This window comes from Carcharodon carcharias, chromosome 1 (assembly GCF_017639515.1).
Source record: "Carcharodon carcharias isolate sCarCar2 chromosome 1, sCarCar2.pri, whole genome shotgun sequence".
Classification (NCBI taxonomy): domain Eukaryota; kingdom Metazoa; phylum Chordata; class Chondrichthyes; order Lamniformes; family Lamnidae; genus Carcharodon; species Carcharodon carcharias.
The window spans coordinates 105,857,083-105,882,462 of record NC_054467.1 but is presented as its reverse complement, the minus strand read 5'-3'; the positions used below and the strand labels follow the sequence as shown (position 1 = coordinate 105,882,462).

General features: G+C 40.6%; 1 protein-coding gene across 2 annotated transcripts in view; it reads right to left on the bottom strand.

The window, feature by feature from the left end:
• The window catches only part of shroom3 (shroom family member 3), a 170,628-nt gene that overhangs the window by 111,947 nt on the left and 33,301 nt on the right, over positions 1 to 25,380 (bottom strand). The window contains exon 1 of one of the 2 annotated variants that reach the window (XM_041190671.1): positions 16,651 to 16,708. The exons of the other annotated variant lie outside the window; for it this stretch is intronic. The gene's annotated coding sequence lies outside the window, so the exon portion shown is untranslated. Of the gene's footprint in view, positions 1 to 16,650; positions 16,709 to 25,380 lie in introns of those variants that run through there. 2 annotated transcript variants of the gene reach the window in all.

Genomic DNA, 25,380 nt, shown 5'->3' with positions numbered 1-25,380 from the left:
GTGAACCTCCGTGGGAGAGTGATTTTGGGACTGTTCTTGTAATGCTATGTATCTGCCAGAAGCACAACACACAATGAAAGGGTTTCGTGAGACATATTTCACTTGAGTTAGTTGGCTAATCCGAACGTACCCTTTCTTTAATTTGATGTATTAGTTGCCTGTTAATTAATGTTTGATCTATGTTGATTTTAGTTTGGTTGTTATAGTAGAAATATTAAAATATGGAATCTTGTCCTTCAGTTCTGTCAGTGGCTGATCTCTTTAGAAGTTATCTGCCTCTATGGGGATTATGTTTTGATGGTACAGCACTGCTCTCCGCTCATCATCATTCCAATGCTCCCCCGTCCCCCATTGGAAAGCATGGAAAAGGGAGAGTAGTGTTGAAATCCCAGCAAACGATAACAGTAGCTGTGCAGCTGCAGCCTGGGATGTAAAAGCTTTAGAAGGTTCCTATTTATGTTTGAAGGGTTGATAACTACTAAAGGGACCTTTCCAGCTTGCCTCTATGGTTACTGCTATCCTATAAGTTTCTATTCTCAGGCTGCAAATGATTCTCTTTTTCATCAATTTCAGGTCATATTACTTTTGACACTAGAGGCTGAAAGGAAAAGCATTAAAATTATTACTTGTTTGAAACCCACACTGGAACAAAATGATTCAACACAATACAACAGAGAAATGTCTTTGCATCAGTTGGATCCCAGTCTGAATCCTACCCAAACGCAAGAAGATCCACGCATGTTCAACGCTATTAACGGTCAGAAGTGAAACACTTTCGACAGTCTCCGTTCTGCCCCACAGCAGAATGTGGTTTCGAATCTTGCTAATTCACTGAAGTCACTAGGGTAGAAAGTACAACACCCAAAGGAAATTGCACTGCTACGTTAGGGAGTATACTTTTTACAATGAGTTGGAACTGTTCTGTATTGTTTGGTGCGATGAGGTATTGCTAAAGCACATTCTGCCTGACTTCAAATGTCTGAAGCTTTTAGAGCCTACAAAAGCTAAAGGAAGGTAAGTACATTGTTTCAAAAACAGTTCTTTCATCATGCAGTTCAACGTAAACACACACACACACACACACACACACACACACACACACACACACACACACACACACACACACACACACACACACACACACACACTTTTGGAATTGCAATTCCATGGAGTACTAAAGGCTACCATGCCTCCCAGCTTTTTAATGAAATCATCGTGTTTACTCAAGGAATGGTCAATGGTTTTTGCTAACTCTTCCTATTAAAGCAAAGATTTGATGAACTGAAAGAAAATGTTCCACATATGTGGTACTAACTCTTGTGAAAGTCTTATTGCCCAGCACATGCCTTAAAATGACCATATGAAATGGATTCATTGGAAAATGGGAGCTCGTACTACACCCACAGTTTGAAAGACGCCTCACCAGATTGCAAAGTGTCTATTACCTGGATCACTCATTGCCCTCCAGACCTCAAAACACATAAATCATTGCCTGAAACCATATTTTAGTTTTACTTTATTTTAAACACTTCAGATATTTTTGTATCCAGTCACAATTCACTGCATTTTGAATGCAACCACCAAGTGGAGATGTAATTAAAAACTTGTCCTTGATGTGAATGATTGCTGCATCAATACTAACAGGTAGCTTTGCTGGCTTACCTCACTGAACCTGTCAATGAAAATGTTTGGACATCAGTACAATGCTATTAGACCATGGTTATGTTAACCTAATAATCCTACTTACAGGCATGGGAACACAAGATGACTCCACCCCCACCCCCAAATGATTATTGTTGCAAAATATTCCTTTAAACCCAGTTACAGTGGTAACATTTTGCAGTATTTCTATTCATACACTCTACTTTCTCTACTTGCATTATCAGAGTTTTTGGTAATGTACCCACTTAGACATCAAAGTGAAGGTTGCCAGTGCCATTCTATCCTATGTCAGTCACTGACAGTGATTTCATCACTATCTTAGATGTATAATAATCTTCCCAGCCTAAGGCAGTATTTCTGTAACAAAGCAAAATCACTAGATGATTTATTGTGTGTGTGTGTGTGTGTGTGTGTGTGTGTGTGTGTGTGTGTGTGTTCCACATTATCCTAAAAATTCTAACAATTCTAACATAGTTTATATTTTTCCCTTAAATTTCTCTTTCCCATCTCCTGAGCATATTGCATCATGCTGGGGTCTACTTCCTTAGGCTCCAGGAGCCTCCAGGATCTTGCCCAAGTGGCAAAAGACACTATTTGACTGCTGTGGCATCACAGCAGGATCCAATCATGATCTCATCTGACATTCCCACTTGTGGACTCTCTAGTAGAGGGTATTAATCAGCAGTGGGAAGCTTAGCTGCTTTTGCTCCTGTCCCTCACCCTCAGTTGTAACTGTCTTAGCCCTAATGCTGCCTGGGAGTGGTCCTGGAATCTCCCTGGTTTGAATGACTCAGTATCAGAATGGGTGATGCAATTACCTGTCAATCCACCTGACATACTGTTAACTGGAGGATAAATGTTTGGAGCGTGGTACATGTCCAAAATTAACATCTAACATGTTAAAAATCAATTAAGCTGTAGCCCAATATCTTGGAATTAATTGATCCATGATAAACACATCAGCATCCAACTAGATATTGAGAAGTAAATGATAGTGATTGCCACACCCCAGACTATGATACCAGTTGTGTCCTCACCACCAGTAGGCTATTCATTAGTGGAGAGCCAAGCAGTAAAGTGATGTAGGATGTGCCCATGGCCATACACCCATTATGACATCCATGATCAATCTGCCTGTCAATGTCAACAAGCGATAAAGGCAGCAGGGCTTAGCAGCACAGCCATGTGATCTCAGTAGACAGGGGAACGAGGAAACTAACCACAAGATAAAAGTGAAGGAAGATGCTTCAAAGTCATCACCTTTTATTCATGAGCAATGCCATAAGGCATCACCATTTATTTAGTGTTTGTATCAAACACAGGTTCATGGAGCTTATCCATCAAGCTCATATCTCCCCAAATCGCCACCAATGCTGCCAATTTTGCAGCTCACTGCTACAATTGGCAAGTGTTTTTTCAAACCAAATGTGACACCAACAGGGTTGTGAAGCATCTTGCAAACAAGGCAAAAAGATTTAAATAAAAAACAACATTCTTTTCAAGGCAAGTAGAGGGGGTTTTAAACTAAATAGTGGGAGCATGGGATCAAATTTGGGAAGATGTGGTAAATCAAAGAGCAGAGGCAAGACAAAAGGAAAAGGTATTACTACGGAAATGAGAAAACACCATGACAGGAAGGGATAGACAGTACAAATCTAACAGTAAATCAGGAGAAGAAACTAGCGGTTAAAACTAAAACTAGAGAATAAAACTAAAAGCTCTGTATCTGAATGCATGTAGCATTCGAAACAAAACAGATGAACTGAAAGCACATATATAAATAAATAATTACGATCTGATAGCCATTACGGAGACATGGCTGCAGGAGGACATGGACTGGGACCTGAATATTGAAGGGTACAGGATATTTAAGAAGGACAGGAAGCGAGGAAGTGTGGAAACGATTTGGGTAGAGATGAGAAATGTTAAAGTCAAGAAGTCACTTATGGGAATTGTATACAGGCCCCCTAACAGTAACCACATGGTAGGATTGAGCATAAAGGAAAAAATAACTGGAGTTTGTCAGAAAGGCATGACAATAATCACGGGAGATTTTAATTTACATATAGACTGGAAAAGTCAGATGGGCAAAGATAGCCTAGATGGGGAGTACATTGAATGTTTTTGGGATAGTTTCTTAGACCAGCATGTTTTGGAGCCAACCAGAGAGCGGGCTATACTAGACCTGGTATTGTGCAATGCAATGGGAATAATTAATCATCTCAGTGTGAAGGTGCCTCTAGGTAGCAGCGATCATAATAAGATTGAATTTTACATTCAGTTTGAGGGAGAGAGGAGTGGGTCTGAGAATAAGTTTTTAAACTTAAATAAAAGGCAATTATGAGGGCATGAAAGCGGAGCTGGCTAAAGTGAGTTGGAAAATTATGTTAAGGGATAGGTCATTAGAGATGAAGTGGCTAATATTTAAGGGAATATTTCAGAATGCACAGAATAGAGACATTCTAACGAGTAAGAAAAGTCCCAAAGGACGACAACACCATCCATGGTTAACTAGAAAGGTTAAAAATAGTATCAAATTTAAAGAAAAAGCATATAATTGCGCAAAGACAGGTGGCAAGTCAGAAGATTGGACAGAATATAAGGATCAGCAAAGAATGACTGAAAGACTATTAAGAAGGGAAAAATTACAGCATGAGAGAAAGCTAGCCAGAAATATAAAAACATAGTAAGGATTTTTATAAATATTTAAAGAAAAGTTAACAAAAAGTGAACGTTAGTCCTATAGTAAGTGAGCTTGGAGAATTGACAGTGGAAAACAAGGAGATGGCAGATTAATTGAACATGTACTTTGCATCAATTTTCACATTAGAGGATGCAAGTAAAATCCCAGAAGCTGCTATAAACCAGGAAATGGAAGTGGGGAATGAAGTCAGGAAAATTACAGTCACCAGAGAAGTGGTATTGAGTACATTTCTGGAGCTGTGGGCTGACAAGAGCCTGGATCCTGATGGACTTCATCCTAGGGTCGTAAAAGAAGTGTCTAGTGAGATAGTTGATGCATTAGTTTTAATTTTCCAAAACTTGCCTACTTTGGGAAGGTCCCATTAGATTGGAAGATAGCAAATGTAACTCCATTATTCAAAAAGGGGGAAAATACAGGCCAGTTAGATTGACATCTGTCATAGGGAAAATGTTAGAAGCTATTATTAAAGAAGTTATAGCAGGGCACTTAGATAAGCTCAAGGTCAACAGGCAAAGTGAACATGGTGTTGTGAAAGGGAAATTGTGTTTAACCAACTTATTGGAGTTCTTTGAGGAAGTAACATGCTGTGGGTAAAGGGTAGAAATAATCCGGTGGGTGTACTGTACTTAGATTTCCAGAAGGCATTTGATAAAGTGCCACATCAAAGGTTGTTGCAGAAAATAAAGGCTCATGGTATAGGGGGTAACATACTGGATAGATGATTGGCTGGCTAACAGGAAGCAAAGAATGGGCATAAATGGGTCTTTTTCAGGTTGGCAAGATCTAACAAGTGGTGTGCCACAGGGATCAGTGCTGGGACCTCAGCTGTTTACAATTTATATAAATGACTTGGATGAAGGGATGGTTGCCAAATTTGCTGATGACACAAAGATAGGTAGCAAAGTAAAGATGACATAAGAAGGCAATAAAAAAAGATATAGATAGATTAAGTGAGTGGACAAAGATCTGGCAAATGGAGTATAATGTGGGACAATGTAAAATTGTCCATTTTGGCAGGAAGAATAAAAGTGAAGCATATCATCTAAATGGGTGAGAGATTGCAGAGCTCTGAGGTGCAGAGGGATCTGAATGTCCTAGTGCATGAATCACAAAAGGCTAGTATGCAAGTAATTAGGGGAGCTAATATAATGTTATCATTTATTGCGAGGGGAGTTTAATAAGAAAAGGGGGGTTATGCTTCAGTTGCACAGGGCACTAGTGAGACCACATTTGGAGTACTGTGTACAGTACTGGCCACCTTATTTAAGGAAGGATGTAAATGAGCTGGAAGCAGTTCAGAGAAAGTTTACCAGACTAATACCTGGAATGGGTGGGCTTTCTTATGAGGAACAATTGGACAGGCTAGGCTTATATCCACTGGAGTTTAGAAGAGTAAGAGGCAACTTGACTGAAATGTAAAAGATCCTGAGGGGTCTTGACCCCATCCTGAGAGAATGTTTCCTCTTGTGGAAGAATCTAGAACTAGGGGTCACTGTTCAAAAAAAGGGGTTACCCATCTAACACAGAGATGAGGCAAAATTCTTTCAGAGGATTGGGAGTCTTTGGAACTCCTCCTGAATAGGTGGTGGAAGCAGAGCCTTGAATATTTTTATGGCAGAGATGGATAGATTCTTGGTAAGCAAGGGGGAGATAGGTTATCGGGGGTAGGTAGGATGCAGATTTCAGATTACTATCAGATCAGCCATGATCTTATTAAATAGCGGAACAGGCTCAAGGGGCTGAATGGCCTACTCCTTGTTCATACATTCATAAGTATGGACTATTATAGCATTTGGATTCACTTTGAGCCCCGTCATATTAGAATTTGTACTAAACATTTAATGTTGATGTAAGATCTGATGTGTCACATCAACACAAAAGATGAGACAATCTAGGCAAATAGTTTTCATAAAAACTTTCATATTTTAAATTTTTTATTTAAATTATCCCATTTTTCTTCATTCCTGCAGAAAGGGCCATCCTGCAATCTGCACCAAATTTTCAGATTATGCTAATTTAAGAAACATGTTTCACATGTCTGTATGTGGATAGCAGCACAAAGTTACAATAGGAAACAGGTGAACTGAGTGGGCACAGCACATGTGAGGCTAGATTTTACATGCCCCCCGCCAGACGTGATTTCGATGGGTGGGGGAACTGGTGCAAGAAAAATACATCGCATGGCTATGCCACTATCTTCCCACCCACCCCTGACCTGGCCCCCATAATACGCTAGGTGAGCAGGTGCCAAAATTGGCAGCACGCCTGCCCTATTTAAATGGATAATTAAAGGTCAATTAGACTTGTTAGCAAGCGTATTGAGCTAAATAATACACTGCCCATGCCAAAATATGGTTGATGCGGGGAGTCAGACAGGAGTGGGCAGGCTGTTTTCTTTTTTTTAAGGCCTTCAAAGAGAAAAGGTGGGAAGAAGGGGTGGGTTACGTCATTCAGTGGGGCCCTCAGATGTCACCCCCACCCCTCCTTCCACACCACCTGGCCTACAGAACCCGGCATCCCACTGAGCTCTGGCATCCCTCCCCACCCTAGAACCCTGGATTTACCCATCCTGGGCAGCCATGATCCTCTTCAGGCTTCTTCTTGCAGTCTCAGCAGCACCCACTGCTAATCACGTTGGCTAGAAGCTCCTGAGGGCGGGACCTCATCTCACTGAAGGGCAGGAGTCCAACTGTTAAACAAATTAGCCTGCCCGCAATGAGTTATGGCAGTAGGGCAGGGTTCTTTGGCACGTGTCAGCTCCGGGTGACTTTCCACCACTCCCCGTCTGTTGTAAAATACAGCCCATGGAGTTCAGTGTGGGGAGGTTTGAGGTCACAGACTTCTGATTGAAATAGGCAAATTGCAATATTTTATTAAATGTGAGAGACTAGGAGCTGTGGAAGAGTAAAGCGGCTTAGGTATATCTGTACATAAATCATGAAAACCAAAAAAAAAATGAAAGCTAGACAGACAGAAAAGGTAATCAAAAAGGTTAATGGAATGTTGGCCTTTATCTAAAGGGGTCAGAATTCAAGTGACAAAATAATGGAGGAATTTTCCCAGACCCATGGATGTGGGGATAGAGGCTGCGGAGGGAGCAAAAATCAGTGAAAATTGTGTTGTGATGTGCTCCCGCCTCCTCCCTCTTTTCCTGGAGGCAGCTTCTGTGCCATATTGCCAGCCCGTCCCAACAGTGACAGGAAGCCAATGAAGCTTGTTAAATGGGTAATTAGCAGTACATTTCCAAGGACAATGCAATTTTGATAGGGACGCACATGCTGTGTCAGAATGTCGTTACTCAGGGACATCGGGGTGGCATGGAAAAAGATGCAATCTGACCACTTAATGGTGCAAACAGCAAACCTGAGGGCATCTGCAGGAAGAGGCTTGCTATTGCAAGGAGGCTGCTCTCATAGGTTATGTTCAGGGTGCAGAGATGGCTTCCAGTTCCCTCAGCCTTCTTTTCTCACAGCCATTATGTTCCATCCTCCTTTGAGGCTTTCAACTGAGCAGCACATTGACACTCAAGGCTACCAGTGGGCTGATTGGCTCTCCCTCCTCCTTAACAGACCTACTGTCTCTAATTGGGCAACAAACCCAGAGACGGCCCACTAATTGGCCGTCTGCCAGAAAATCAACCTGGAAGGCGCACTGCCCTGATGGCCGGGTTACAGATCTCATAACTGGCCCCAAAGGCCGAAAATATTCCAAGGTCCAGAAAATTCAGCCAGACGTGTCAGTTGAATAGAACTTTGGTCAGAACCCATTGAACTTAAGAGGGGGTACAACACAGATTCACAAGATATCAGGCAGTAAAGGGTTAAATTATGAGGATGTTGCACAAATTTGCCTTATATTTCCTTAAGTTTGGAAGGTTGAAGGGAGGTCTTTAAAATGACAAAGGGATTTGTATAGGGTAGACAGAAAAACTACTTCCTTTAGTGGAAAAAAGCAGAACAAGGGGGCATAATCTTAAAATTAGAGATAAGCCATTCAGGAGTAAAATCAGGTAGTACTTTCTCATACAAATGGTGGCTGAAATCTGGAACACACTCCCAAAAAAAGCTGAGGATGCTGGGTCAATTGAAATTTAAGACAGATTGACAGACTCTTGTTAGGTAAAGGTGTCAAGGAACATGGAATACTGGTGGGTAAATGGAATTAAAGGTACAAGGCAACCATGATCTACTGGAATAAAAAGCTTGCATTTATATGCTGTCTTTCATGAGCACAGGGTGTCCCAAGCCTCTTTGCAGCCAATGAAATTCTTGTGAAGTGTAGTCACTGTTGTTATGTTGGAAACGAGGCAGCCAATTTGCGCACAAGTGCCCAATAACAGCAATGTGTTACTGACCAGATAAATCTGTTTTTGTGATGTTGATTGAGGAGAACAATATTGGACTGGACACTGAGCCATGGCATCTTTTGCACTCACCTGACAGGGCAGGTGGGATGTCAGATTAACATCCCATCTGAAAGATGGGATGATGGAACAGGCTCAAGGGGCTGAATGGCCAATTCCGGTTTCCATATTACAATAAAAGTTCCCAGGTTTGATGGCTGTATGAGGCACTGCAATTGACATCTGCATAGTGGCACTGTGGAGGTGGAGAGGAAAGGGTGGGTTGGGGAAGAATGAGAAATCATCCAGAGTTCCCATATTCAATTGTTACCCCGATGAATAAAGTGAACATGATGCTTGTGAGAAGGCTATGATTTCATAATGGTTGATTGACCTGCCAACGCTCCTCATTATGGTTCACAAACAATGGCTATGATGAGTGGGATGCACATCAGCTATCAGCACCTATGAGACCATGCTAAAGGAAGAGTTGTATCTTCAGAGAAGAAAAGGGACAAAATTAGCATTTTAACTTTAATTTTAAAAAAATGTCCTCCCACTGAGATACAATTATAGGTGCAATAGCTCATCTTAGAATAATCTCACTTTTGTTTACTGAACTGATGTGTGTAATGTTTCACATTGATCACACAGTCCATTTACAGTAGCAGTTCCTTATTTAACTTCACCTACATCCTCAGGCAAGGATATTTAAATAAGAGTTTATTGCAAACAAATGACAAGCTGAACTTGTTAACACAACTCCTAGACAGTTCCACTGTGTGCCTCTTAGACACTTATGATCATAACCATGTCAGCAACACAATGTTGGACATTTGCAGCCAACACGTTGAGCACAATTTGCAGGTAGTCATTTTGGGTTTTTTTTTTTAAAAAGGCCTTTTTCTTAAAAGTAAGCTGGGAGTAATATATCATGTTTTCAACTAAATTAAACAACCCATTGGAATAGCCCACCAGACAATAACGTGCCTCATCACAGTGATAAGATGGTGATTTCAAGAAGACATCACCCATTAAACAATCTTATCTGGGCCACCCTGGTAGGGAAGAAGAGTAAAGAATAGATTGAGATTCAGCAGTTCCACCTTGAGGAGGAAAAGAGAAAAAAAATCCACAATGATACAACTTGTACCAGTCTCTACCAGCCTATTACAGTGCAGCAGAGGCTGAGAGCTAGGATCAGGTGGGTGCTGCCTCCCCATTGATGTCTGTTAAATCAGGGAGTCAAAAGGGGTAAAGAAATATAATGTTAGGAGTAGAGGAAGCAAGAAGCACAATAATGGTTTTTCAATTTTTCTGAATCACTAGTTGATCACTGATGGCATTGCAAAGGCTAAAATCATTGAATCTGGTCACTCTTACACGTCAGAAGTTTTCACGTTGCTGTTTCTCTCTGTCTCTCCACTTTTACTTCTGCCTCTCATTTTATTCTCCTCTTCTCTCCCCTTAACTCCTTTTGCTTTATCCTTTGTCTTCTTTTGCTTCTCTCACAGGTTTTCTTTTTGGGTGAAAGCTGCTGGGTTGTATGGCCGGAAACATAGAAACTAGGATCAGGAGTAGGCCATTCGGTCCTTCAAACCTGCTCCACCATTCAATATGATCATGGCTGATCCTTGATCTCAACGCCACATTCCCACCTTCTTTCCATACCCCCTGATGCCCCTAATATCCAAAAATGTATCAATTTCTTTCTTGAATATACTCAGTGACCCAGCCTCCAAACCCTTCTATGGTAGAGAATTCCACAGGTTGACCACTCTCGGAGTGAAGAAATTTTTCCTCATCTCAGTCCTAAATGGCGTGCCCCATATCCTGAGACTGTGGTCCCTGGTTCTAGACTCCCCAGCCAGGGGAAACATCCTCCCTCTATCTAGTCTGTCTAGCCCGGTTAGAATTTTATACATTTCAATCAGATCCCCTCTCATTCTTCTAAACTCTCGTGAATACAGGCCCAGTCGAACCAACCTCTCCTCATACGACAGTCCTGCCATCCCCGGTATCAGCCTAGTGAAACTTGCCTGCACTCCCTCTACGGCAAGTGTATCCTTTCTTAGGTAGGGAGACCAAAACTGCAAACAATACTCCATGTGTGGTCTCACCAAGACCCTGTATAATTGCAGTAAGACATCCCTACTTCTGAACTCAAATCCTCTTGCAATGAAGGCCAACATACCACTTGCCTTCTTAATTGTTTGCTGCACCTGCCTGTTTACTTTCATTGACTGGTATACAAGGACACCCAGATCCCTTTGTACATCCGCATTTCCCAATATATCACTATTTAAATAATACTCTGCCTTTCTGTTTATCACAGTGAAGCATATAACTTCACATTTATCCACGTTATACTGCATCTGCCACGTGTTTCCCCACACACACAACTTATCTAAATCACCCTGAAGCCTGCTTGTATCTTCCTCACAATCCCACCTAGTTTTGTGTCATCAGCAAACTTGGAAATATTGCATTTGGTTTCCTCATCCAAGTCATTTATAAATATCATGAATAGCTGGGGTCCATGTACTTGATCCCTGCGGTACACCACTAGTCACCACCTGCCAGCTGGAAAAAAACCCATTTATTCCCACTCTCTGTTTCCGGTCTGTCAACCAATTCTCAATCTATGCCAGTATATTAGCCCCAAGCCCATGTGCTTTAATTTTTCCCACTAGCCTCCTTATGTCGGACCTTATCAAAAGCCTTCTTGAAATTGAAATACATCACATCCACTGGTTCTCCCTTATCTATTCTACAAGTTACATCCTCAAAAAACTCCAGTAAATTAGTTAAGCATAACTTCCCTTTCATAAACCCATGCTGACTTTGTCTAATCCTGTTAATGCTTTCCAAGTATTCTGTTACCACGTCTTTTATAACAGATTCTAGCATTTTCCCCACTACTGATGTTAGGCTAACTGGTCTATAATTCTCTCCCTCCTTTTTTAAATAGTGGGGTTACATTCGCCACCCTCCAATCTGTAGGAACTGCTCCAGAGTCTACAGAATTTTGGAAGATGACCACCAATGCATCTAATATTTCCAGGGCCACTTCCTTTAGTACTCTGGGATGTAGATTATTAGGCCCTGGGGATTTTTCAGCCTTTAACCCCATTAATTTCTCTAGCACCAGTTTTTTATTAACACTGATTTTCTTCAATTCCTCCCTCTCACTAGACCCTTGGGTCCCTAACATTTCTGGGAAATTGTGTCCTCTTTTGTGAAGACAGAACTAAACAGGTGTTCAATTCTTCTGCCATTTCTTTGTTTCCGATTATAATTTCTCCCATTTCTGACTGTAAGGGACCTACATTTGTCTTTGTTAAGCTTTTTCACTTCACATATTTATAAAAGCTTTTACAGTCAGTTTTTATGTTTCCTGCAAGTTTACTCTCATACTTCATTTTCCCCTTCTTGATCAATCTTTTGTCCACTTTTGCTGAATTCTAAACTGCTCCCAATCCTCAGGCTTGCTGCTTTTTCTGGCAACTTTATATGTCACCTCTTTGGATGTAATACTATCCCTGATTTCTTTTGTAATCCATGGTTGAGCCACCTTTCCTCCTTGCCTTGTCCTTACTCTCACTGCTATTGCTCAACTTTTCCCCTTCAAACTAACCACTCTAGCTCTGTATCCTCCTTCCTGTTCTTTTCTCTTTATTGAAATTTTCTAAATATAATACACACTTGGACTTCCATGAATGAAAAGTCAAATTTGCCTTAACACCATGTATAATCACTTCTAGATAAATCTTTAGGAAAAATATGTATTATATTCAGAAATTTAGAAAACCTCACTCTTAACACTTCACCCACCCTCCACAATAGTTTGGTGAAAGACCAGAAGCTTCCCACATTCTCAACTCATTTCCCTACTACTCTCTCTCTTCTGAGCTGCTCTCTCAACAGGTGGTGCCTGACATGCAGAGTATTTCCAGCTATGTTCAATTATGTGAGCAGAAAAATGTTAATTCAGACTGATCAAGTTGCCTGATGCAAATGCAGATTTTTGATGATGGAAGCAAGATGTGCTGTCAGATCTGGTGGAAGAGTGTGATATGAAACTTTCCTGAATAACCTTCCAGTCTGAATTAGCATTATAAATTTACAAACTTACAGCTGAGGAGAGAGCTAACCTTTTCAAGATTGCTTTTCCCACTCCAACTCTAATATCAATGGTTTTGGCAATTAACTCTGGATCAACAGCATTTTGTTCAATTATTATGACTTGACACAAAGCTTGTCCCCTCTCAATCTGTTGGATCTTCTTTTTCCAGTCCCCATGGCAACCCTCCATCACCCTCAAGAAGTTTGCCTTCAGATTTTCTCCAGTGCTGTGCCATCCCTTCAATCCTCAGTCTTTTTTCTTCCTTGTTGGATTTTTTTTTTTGCATTCACCCTATCTCATAGCCTTCTATCTACTATCCTATTGCCTTTACATCAATACTTTGAATGGTATGAAAGCTGTCGCCTTGAAAGTTCTGGTCTAATCCATGATTAACATTATGGTTGTCAGTCTGGTCTCTCCTTTGGATATCTCATTGCCTAGATTATGTACTTTGAAACTCTGCTTTTTACACCTTTAAATGATCTGTCATTATCTTGACTATCTCCTTAGCTTTTGATGCAGACTGCCATCTAATACAATTTAACAAATTACCACCATGTGGCCTCCAACCAAAAGGTACGAGATGATTGATGTTCAATTACATCTCAAATTGTTCGACCTATGAAGGATTTAATGATTTTGCCCATTGTCTCAAGAGTACCGCATTATTTGGCCTGTTTCTCCGCTGTTCCCACCACAGATCAATGACCTCCCTCCACTTGTCAGTTAATTCCATATATTCTTTTACAAATTATTCCATCTGACATTCCTCAACATCCTTCACAGAAGATGGCACAAGTGTTCACAAATTGCTTCGTACAGTAGATGAAACTTCATATCTTGATCTCCTTCATGTCTTTAAACAGGACAACAAAACCTCAATTTGTCCAATTTTTGAAATATCTATCTTCTTTATTTCTCTTGTATGTGTGAAGCGCTCCATCCTTATTCTTCCTCCATCAACTGAATGTCTTCAGCTAACCAGCTCCTCTGGTATGAATGGTGCTTCCCCATCCCTTTGTAAAACTATTTCAAAAAGTTACACAATTTCCATTTTTTGTATCAAATGCTATTATCTCCTTGAACCCCTTGACAACATAAATCCTTAATATAAAAACAAAAAAACTGCGGATGCTGGAAATCCAAAACAAAAACAGAATTACCTGGAAAAACTCAGCAGGTCTGGCAGCATCGGCGGAGAAGAAAAGAGTTGACGTTTCGAGTCCTCATGACCCTTCAACAGAACTTGAGTTCGAGTCCAAGAAAGAGTTGAAATATAAGCTGGTTTAAGGTGTTTGGTGGGGGGGCGGGGAGATAGAGAGAGAGAGAGAGAGAGAGAGTCTCTCTCTCTCTCTCTACCACCCCCCCCCCCCAACACCTTAAACCAGCTTATATTTCAACTCTTTCTTGGACTCGAACTCAAGTTCTGTCGAAGGGTCATGAGGACTCGAAACGTCAACTCTTTTCTTCTCCGCCGATGCTGCCAGACTTGCTGAGTTTTTCCAGGTAATTCTGTTTTTGTTTTAAATCCTTAATATGCTCAATATTTGGAGACTTCCTTCACTTCTGGACAGGCTGTCTAACTTGCACTCTTGGACAGGGATCAAGACAAAGCAGCTTATCCAAAAGGCAAATGCATCTCACCTCTGACCAATCTCTTTTCCTATCATAATTCTTGGCTATTTCAATACACTGTTCTTTTCTGAAGTTTCAAGAATTGTTCCTTCTTAGTTCCAAACATGCCCTCTCCATGCTCTTTCTCCTCTGTAAGGAATTTCCTTGGAGCTGTTCCTGTTTACGTGCAAACTGGATTCCCAGAGCATCTTTTATGAATGTACAGGAGCAGAGCTGAAGCAGCTCAGAAAATTCCTGGACCAAAATTCATCACACAGTCTGATAACCTAAACTTATTTCTTCCTTAAAACGTTTGACCCCTTAAGTTTTTAGCCTTTCCTTCTCCCATAAGGTTCAGGTTTTAAAAATCCAGTTTGGAAACCCATGATCATTATCGTTTGATTTAACTTGCTTTTAACGCTGTTCAGCCTCAGTGATGTCCTTCAGTAGGGCCTTGGTGTTCCTCTTAGTTTCTCAATAATCATTAAACAAGGCACCCTTTTCAGTATGAGGCAATAGAAAGCACATTACACAAACTATCTGCACAAGTTTCCTGAACCTAAAAATATTTTTTACTCCTTCACCAATTACTTCATTTTCGGTTGGAAGACAAATCCCATGTATATAGTGGAGAGCAAAAAGTCTACAATGCCTTACTTGCAGAGATGACTGTCAAAATGCTAGGCCTGCTGGTCCATGAATTCCGAATCTGGGGTCAGGACAGATGCCAGCAAATCACTTACCTATAGCTTGAATTTGGGTTAGAATGTGCTGCCACTAGCATTCCACCCAGTTCATGGGGCAGTGCAGTGGGGCTGAGGTGTAGGCAACCTTTAGTCTAGACAACCTTTAGTCTAGACATCTGCCACCACCCCCACCCCCCTCCCCTCCCCTCCCACAAAAAACAAGGCTGCCTGTTTGAATCAGTTGTCTGGCCACCCTGGGAAGTTTGCCCAATGTGCCCTTATAAGACCTGAATGAAAATCTTGCCAATTGAGAGCTGGTGTGATTATTGTTCAGGCCCTTGGAAAAATCCCAAACCTTCAGTGGGCAAAGAGAGATTGATTATCTTGACCAGTGGATTCACTGGGAGCTGAACAGAGTTTTTTTTAAAAAAAAACTTTAATATTTGGCTCTTCACAAGCCTTTGTTTCTACCTTTGGAGCAGTGTGGTGCCACTTTGACGTGGGGGGGGGGGGGGGGATAGTGTCTGATATCTCCTTGCAGGTTCTCGCCTGTCCATGCAGCTATGTCTGTCCCTGGGATTTAGATTTAGGTCCACCTCGTAGTATTTACTCGGTGCACTTCGATCAACTAGAATTTCAACCTTATCTTTAATTACAACTGATTATGAATAATTGGGACAAGAAAGATATTGATTAGTGAAGATTGATCACATCAGAAAATACCGCTGGACTTTATTCCTTGAAATTAACATTTTGCGTTAGCTCAGATGCAGCCAGTAACCCTGGTGTTTTAACACACGTATTAGATTCCACTCATTTACACAATCACTGTCCACGTGCAAACATCCACAAGTATCAAGGAGAAAGGGCAAGCTTGGATTCCGTGCCATTCAAATTTAATTACAAATACTGCAGAAAGTTATTTCAAAATAACAATGTCCATCTTAATTCTGATTTCTAACCGTAAAATCTAACGTGAAATGTACAAAGGTCTGACCGTGACACCGTAACCAGGCAGTCAGCATGACAAAGCTCATCTGACTTATCTGATTGGCTAGTTTTAAGTATTTGAATATTCAGTCAGCCTCAGGACCAATGTCAGCAGACCTTGCACACTACCCAGGTGAGGCAGCATGAATGACTGACTCCCTGACAACCGCACAAAACCATTTAAATTAACAAAATAGCATAGCAACGTTTTAAAGTCAGGTTGAACCAAGATTCTAAATCATAAAAAGGTTGTGTATCTCTGTCGCATCCTGTACCTGTATGCAAAAACGATGCATCAGTACCTGAAGCTTTTGAAACATGTCGTTATTTTCTAAGTGGTTCGATGATTCAGATCAGCGAGCATGCAGAACTGCATCCAGAGGAATGACACTAGACACCAGGTCCGAAACCTGTCTTTTGTTCACGTTTGTGGCTTTGAGACCACTTAATCTTGTCCGAGCAAATACATTACTGCCAATGTACTTTACCAATGGTTACACTTTAGTTTTAATTTAAAAAATCTTACCCACTCAGAAGGCCTGTTAACGTCGGACAATCGTTTCAATCCTTTCTTAATCCACTTGTTAATTTACATTTGTAACAGAAGCATTTTACTGTTCAACATGGCTCTCTCCCTCAGAGCCAAACAACTCTGGCACAAACTAATCACAAGTCCGTCCTGCTCCAGACAGGAATGTGCCACATTGCAAAAGGGAGGTGAGGAGGAGGTGGGGTCTAAAAATGAACTCTACCAAGCGCTGAAAAACCCACAAAGGCGTCCACTGATTTTATTCCTACAGAAATCAACAGGCGATCTTAGCCTCAGCAGCTTTTAAGTAAGAGGTTGCCTGAAGACGGGGAGTAATTAAATAATTTCCTCACTTCACCCCCCCCCCTCTATTTCTAATCATTGACTGAATAACGCACTTTGTCACTCAGGGCTTTCCAAAAATGAAGTGTTGGAGGTAGGAATATGTTCAACTCAAGTTGAAAATCGTGACTTGAAAAGATGGATCCGAGATAAAGTGCGCCCCCAGACCATCAGTTAGGGCTTAAATTTACTCTCATAGTCTGGAATTTCAAAATTACTGCCAGAAAAATATAACATTTACTGATTTAATATAATGGTGACAAACACAATTAGAACATTTATGTAACACCTTATCACAGCTCCTGGAAATGTTTCCAAGTGTTTCACATATAATGAATTACTTGCGAAAGTGGTAATTGTTGTGTTACAGGTAAACTCAATAACCATTTTGTATATAGTGAACTACTACTTATTGGAAAAAATGGAATAAAAACAGAAAATGTTGGAAATACTCAACAGTTCTGATGAAAGATCATCAACCTGAAACGTTTACTCTGTTACTCTCTCCACAGATGCTGCCTGACTTGCTGAGTATTTTTACGATTTTCCGTCTTTATTTCAGATTTCTGTAGTATCTTGCTTAGGGGGATGATTAATCTGGTTTGGAATTTGTCAGTTGGGTGCACAGTGCGAAGCAGTTGTGAAGCTAAATGAATTGAAGTATTTGAAATAAAGCCTTAATTAGAGTTCAGACCCATCATTATAAAAATACCTAAGTTCCATTGTATGGTTTATTTTCCTCAATTTTCCATCAATTTTTCAAGTTACCCATATTAAGGAGCAAGCAGTACAGATTGCAAAAGCCTTAGATTTGATTTCAGCTCAGCTCACAGTTTGCTGATCAGAGCTGGGGAGTGTCACAGGCACCATATTATTGGCCTTCATGAGAAGGAGAAATTTTAAAAAGCAGCCACAATTCCTACTCCTGATCATTATGCTATGTCCCCAGTTGGAAAGTACATGTTTAGATATTTGATGGGGAAGGCCCAGCTCTGATGTCTCTATGGTTGATAATAAACTTTTAAAATAGGATTATTTAATCTAATTCTTATAAGTAGTCCCATTGAGTTTTATTTTCTCTTCCTCCACCCATGTACCTGGACTCTATTTGGAAACAGTCAACAGTGAAATAAATAAAATCAGGGAATCACTACAGATTCACATCCCAATGTTCAGTGTGTAGAATCCCTGGCAGTTCCCCTCTAACAAGAGATCATTTAGGATTGTGGTTCTTGCTAAAAATATATATATAATGCTGGCTTAGACCTGCATATGAGGATGTCCACTCAGATTAAATACAAGAATCATTGAGGCCAGCCATAGTCCTCCTGCTGCTGCTGTTGCTACCATGGCTGAGAGGACTTCACTCAGCACAGCTCAGTTTGGTTTTAATCAACATCTGTTCTCACTTATTGGGGCCACAGACATTGTTGACTGCTTAATTCATGTACTTTTGTTGTTCATTAAAACCAGAAATGCATTACTTTGTAGAATAAAACACCAGTCACAATGTGCTTAACAAGGAGGTGCTGAAAAGACAAGAATGGCTCATGGATTGACTTCCATTGTGATTTATTGCTGTTAGTTAACAGTAACAATAATGTGCAAGTTCTGGTTGGCTGGTGACAGAATTGGATTGTGACACAAAGAATACTAAAATAAAGTTAGCTTCCTCTATAGTCAGTTACTAAAGTCAATATATGCCAAACCGCTAAGAATACTAAAAAACAACCTGAGAGGCTGAACACCCTTTAGAATAAACACATCCGCAGTCACATTATACATAGGAAACTATTTAGCAAAACATCAAATATTGACCATCGAAGTATATTAAAATCAAGAGTTCCATTTTCAGTTTGCCGGTGTACAGGACTCAAACACAATGCTTAATGTGCAAAATCTAAATGTAACATACATAAACGACATCATGTCACCAATCATGATTTTTGTTATTGTGAGACTGATTGCTTCATTGATATTTGGTGGTTGAATTTTTGTGGGGTGGTTTTCCTGATGGTGTGCTGTAACCTCAGCAGAAGATCCAGAGAAACAACATAAATGTCGTTAATGTAATTTCTTTGGAACTTCCATAGATCTGCACTAAAGTTACAGCAGACAATCGGGGGGGAAAAAAACCCAGGGAAATTCAACTCCTGAATTTTTGTTGCACTCTTTAATAAGCATTATTGGCACTTGCAAAGAAGTTTGCCTCATCTTTCAGAATATGATTTGGTGCACACACTCTATGCAATACGAGAATGAAGCTAATAAATAACTGTGAATTTGTTACAGAAGTGTAACACAGCTGAAAGATTCTGGTGATCTGACAAACCACAAGAACAGTTTATGTGTAGAGCCCTGAGACTATCACACAACTACTTATTGTTCAAATACTAGTCAATCTTCTGTGGGAGGGAGTCAAAATCAAGTTACTTCAGGTGAAGTAAGGTTCGATGCCAAGAATAACTAAACCAAGGTGCATGGGTGTCAGTCTTCACTTTACAGTCATAGATCCTGTCCTTATTGTATTCTAAATTCCTATGCCCACCTGCATCTTTGACCAAGCTTTTGGTCACTTGTTCTAATGTCCCTTTATATGGCTTGGTGTCAAATTTTGTTTCATAATACTTCTGTGAAGCATCTTGGGGTGTTTTGCTATACTAAAGGCACCATATAAATGCAAGTTGTTATTTATAATTGAAACTCCCTGTGCAAAAATGTCACATTGTAACTACAACTTCCCCATCAGCAATGGCACTGCAGCACCTCCACTGAGGAGCGCATAATTGCAGCAACACAAGATTACATAGGCATGAGAACATAGCAACTTGGAATGAAAAATTGGCTACAGGAAATGTACATAAACATATGGTTTTAATCGATTAGATGGAACGATATTCACAAGGTAGCGAGTCATTTTTAAATTAAATTACGTTTTCCTGCTCTACAGTCCACGATTACTGCTGTAGGTTTGATTGACTTTGCACACTGGATTTGGAAGTTAACAAATGAGTGCTTTCCTGTATTGTTGCAACATCATTTGTAAAATTAAAGGTATTTTACTGAAGTATACATGTGTATTAACTTGTGCATATTGTAAGAAAAATATACTTTGGTGCAGGGTTTCCACAGTAACCTCACAAGAGTAAATAATAGTAGTATTGTGCTTTCTGCAAATTTAAGCACCTTATGTGTTGACATACAGAAAATCTGTGTAAAGAATGGGCATCTCATAAGGCAATGCTAAATATTACAGCAGCTTATGTTGCTAAGACTGTTATATTTCCCATGTTTAGTGCTGGGGGGTGGGGGTTGGCGAGTTGGCTCAGTTGGCTGGATGGCCAGTGTGGATCAGATTGTTGCCAACAACACAGGGTTTGATTCCCATTCTGACTGGAGTGCTTTCCGACCTAAAGAAAAAGTAAGTGTTAGGATGATAACATCAGAAGCTGCTCATTTATCTACTTATTATTTTGAAATCCAAACCACAATTTTGTATTTGGAAATTTAAATTTAGTGAGAATCAGAAACCTTGATTAAGTGCAGTATACCACAGGCAGAAGGTGGACTTGCAGTTGACATAACGACTTCAAGGTATAAAAAGAAAGACTGTATTTACAAAGCACCTTTTACTACCTCAGGATGCCCAAAGAGCATCTATGTTATAACAATGACTTTGTTTCAAAAGCACTTCATCGATTGTAGAAACAAAGTCATTGTTATAACATAGATGGTGCGGCAGTCAATTTGTGCACAGAAAGGTCCCATAAATTAAATCATCTGTTTCAATGGTGTTAGCTGAGGGATAAATATCTGCCAGGGCTTACAAAGGTTAAAGCACTGATACACCATGGCAAAATCAACTATATTTTGTCTTAAACGCTAAATTATAAAAATCAACCATACCTAAAAAATGTAAACAGATCTTTTAGCAATCACATTTTCTACACTATTTATTGTTACCATCTTCTCCTGGAAAACGATTCTACTCTGACTCAATCACATTATTGAGTGTGCGCACTGCACTTGCTGTCAACAGACAACACGTATAAAACCCACTGTGCTTCTAAATATGTAATTAGATACAGCAGACAAATCAGGTTTAATCAGATCTAAAGAGGCTTCATCTGTTATGTCCTGATGCCATGTAACAATTCATAACTCAAAATTCCAATGCTAATAATTTCTCGGTTTTCTTTTTGGGTTGAGTTGATTTTATAATAATTTATTGAGAATAAAACATATTTCATTTTCACACAGAGATAAAAACAAAAAAACTGCAGATGCTGGAAATTCAAAACAAAAACAGAAACAGAAATACCTGGAAAAACTCAGCAGGTCTGGCAGCATCGGCGGAGAAGAGTACTGTTGATGTTTCGAGTCCTCATGACCCTTCAACAGAAGGGGGGAGGGGAGGGGAGGGGGGTGCGCAGGAAGCTACAACCCTGCCCTTCCTGTCAACACCACAGTTACTCCCCCAACCCAGGCTGCTGCCCCAGGAACTCCACCCGTCCCACTTACCTGACTCCAGAGGATCCATCACCGATCTCCTGTGTAATACTGGCAGTGGCCAACACTCCCGGTGACCCTGCCAGTACAGCAGAACTACCAGCCTCTAAGCAGCTCTCAGGCAGGACTTCTACCCTACTAGGCCTTAATACAATGGAAGGCCCAGGGCTGTCCAGGTAAATTTCTGATTACCTTGGGATTGCCTCAGGCCTTCGGTGGAAACGGGGCTTCCAGTAGTTCTCTAATCAGTGGACAGGACCCATGTCGCCAGCACTAAATTCCACCCCAGGAAGGAGAGAATAAACCAAAAAAAAACTCAAGGCAGAGGGAAAAATGAACAGAATCTACTTCCAGGTTGCTAAATTTTCTTGTTATCACAGACACAGGATGTCCAAGACATCTCACAATCATTAAATGACATTTGAAGTGCAGTCACGAATGTTACATCTGCAAATCTGGCACCCAATTTGGGTAGAACAAGGTTCCACAAAGAAATGAATGAAATGAAAGAACAGGAAACCTGATTTCTCCCAGTGGAATAACCTACCTCATAGTTGTTTTGTGTCTACATACTTTCCATTGGAGAGTAAAGCCATAGAATGGTTACAGCAAAGGAGGAGGCCATTTGGCCTGCCAAACCCGTGCTTGTTCTCTCCAAGAGTAATTAACTAGTCCTGCCGCCCCTCCCTTTCCTCATAGCCCTGCAAATCTTTCCCCTTCAGGTGCTCTCTAATTCTATTTTGAAAGACACAAATGAGTCTGCTTCCATCTTATTCTCAGGCAGTGCAAACAGTTTCTCCTCATGTCACCACTGGTTCCTTTGTGAATCCCTTTAAATCTGTGTCCTTTGGTTCCTGACCCTTCCGCTACTGGGAACGATAGTACGAAATAGTGGAAGGATTTGCAGACCAATCAACAAGTCTGACAGGCCACGATGTGAATGTTTCTTCCATTTTTATACCAGCTGATAGTCTTATATGGCATGAGGGTTTCATGGGCTTCTACAACTTACAGGATGAGGAGAGCCACCCACAACAACAAGGTGTGAGTATTCCACTAGATGTCAACTCCTGTTTCTGCTTGACAGGACTAACTGTAGTGGGGTTCAAATAAAACATCTGACTCATAGTTAGGAATGCCATCACTAAGGCAAAGACTCTCTCTCATGTCTCTGGTAAAACTCTACATCCTATTCCCTCTGAACTTTTATGATAAAGCATACACTCTTGTGCTGAGGTGGGGTTGGACAGCTCAGTTGGTTAGATGGCTAGTGTGTGGTGCAGAATGATGCCAAACAGCACGGGTTCAATCCCTGTACCAGCTGGGGTAGTTCACGGAGGCTGGCCTCCTTACCTCGCCTCATGCTTGATGTGGAGTGGTGCCCCTCAAGCTATATAACCACTCGTTTATCTCTAATGGAGAGAGAGACCTATGGTCTTTTTTGGACTACAGCTAATTATCTATGTTACTCAATGTTCCATTTGCATCTGTAACCTCCAGCAGCTCCAACTTTCCAAAGCCCATACAGTTGAGAATAATAGGTTTTCATATAAAATTACAAATTGTGATTGCAAAGTAATTTTCAGGGATCTTTGAAAATTTAGACTCGGTGTCCCACATAAGACTTTTCATTTGCATGCAATATGAAAAAAATAAGCTACTTTATGTTGATAAACACTATGTTTCAGCTACTGTGTATATTCGCTTACACTTGAGTTTTTAAAAAAATTCATTTTCTTGCCTTTTTCAGGCTCTGTTATCCCATTTGTTAATCCTCAGCCAAGAAGGGGCAGCAGACAATTTGCTCCCACTGCTGACCTGGGAAGGTTTACCCGCCAGTTATCTTTTCCTTTGCTCCCAGTTTGGGAAATGCCTGGGTTCTGTTCATCATGGACTAGACGATGTCATAGCCAGGATTGCACACACGCCATGTGGTAGAAATGCAAGCTTCTTGCTGCTCTGTGGTATATCACATGCTGTGTGTGATCCAAATACAATTACTATACCTCGCCTGCTGCAGTGGTCACATTCGATGACTGCGACTTAGTTCCAAAGGCCCTTCCAACTCCAGCTCACTGAAAGCTGCCAGAAAATTCAGCATTTCATCTCCCAGGAAACAATGAAACTCTCCAAGAATGAAAGAGTGCGAGCAAACTTAGTGCAGGGTGAGCCAGAGAGCAATACTATACAATCCTCTACACACAAAGTCTCTGTGTCACAAAAACAGGCCAAGATTGAGCTTACTGCTGAGGAGGGCAAAGGGTGCAGGACTGGAAAGAACAGGAGACAAAGCTCAGCTCTATTTATCTGTTGGATTTAAAACTGTATTTATTTTTTACGGACTTCACAATGTACACAAAGTCGCTGAATACTTAAGCACTTACTTGCACCTAAAAGAAATGCAGCACTCATACAAAGAAGAACATTCAATCCCCCTTCCATCACAACAATGCACATTAAAGGAGTCAACCTGTAAATGTTTTAAAATTAGAATGTTTATCCACTTTATATGCAACATCATCACCATGGGCAAGTGTTCAGGGAAAGGACTATAGGTTTTCTTTCAATTAAAGCCCGATAAGTAACCTGACAAACTGCCTGAGTTCATTAAACATTTTCACCCAGCATGATACTCTAATCTTATAAATTTGTTCTGGCAGCTGCCTGATACAGAATATTCCAGGCAAATCCTTTTTAGGAATTATTTAAATTTCACGATAATTAAGTTGTCTGGAAAACATGGTGACTGAATGTGCGCACCTAATCTGTAGTTAATGGAATTAATTGAAATTAAAGGTGGCACCCAAAATTAATTTTGTGCATAAGTGCTGTCTACCGTTTTTTGAGGTTTCTACTTCACAACAATGCAAAGGTAACAATATGGCCTTAATATAGTTTTAATCCCATCATGATGGGCAGGACAGGGTCAGAAGGCTAAAACTGTTAAAGTGCAGAACACGTCCCCATGCTGCCATGTATACGTCCATTGACATTTTTACGCAACGGGTTTAGAGGTGGAACACTTCATTAACATATTTTAAACAGGCTCCCACGATGCAATTGGAGCCTGATTTGAATTTAAAAGTTGCCGGTGAGGTTCTCAAGGGCTCGGGAAACCTGATTGCAAAAGGGAAATTGTGTTGCTGGTTCAAGAAGAAAAGTACCTTTTAAAGAACTCCTTCTGGGTCAGAAGGAGCAGTAGTCATCCAACAACATCCACAAGAAAACCTTTGGCCTCCCTCCATCAATGGTAACTTCTTGCGACCCCCTCCGTGAGCAGTGACATTCCATGGTCCAGTCCCGATTTCTGCCTCCCTCTCAATTACCAGGCACCATCCAGAAGGGTCACTGGGTATGGCTTCCCAATGGCTGGCCAGCCTGTCTTGACCAGCTGTCTTGCAGGAAATGACCTTGTTGAATTGTTCCTTGCTGCTGTGTCTGTCCCCTCACCCTTCCCACCTTTCTGCAGCAATCAGGGCCTACAGAACTCTGGAATCAAACCCTTATTTACACTATGGTTTTAATACCAAGGGAATCTTAGATTGGGGTACTCTACAAGCTTCAACTCTTACTGGCTATCCGCTGAAAATATTTAGAATTTACTGTTCCAAAGCGAAGCTCTGGCCACATGTATGAGCAGTCATGTGCAGAGCTCTCTTCCTTGATCCAAGCAATTTAAGTAAACTATCCCAGGCTGACATATATCCTGTAGCTTTTGTAAACCCAACTGTGAGTTACATTATGTTCTTGATTTACCAACGCTGACATTTTTTTTAAAGTAGTAAAATAATTTTGTTAATGAACAAGTATTTCTGACTAGTTTTCAGAATTGAAACTGTACTGTAGTATTTCTAGGTATTATTTTTCTCTTGAACA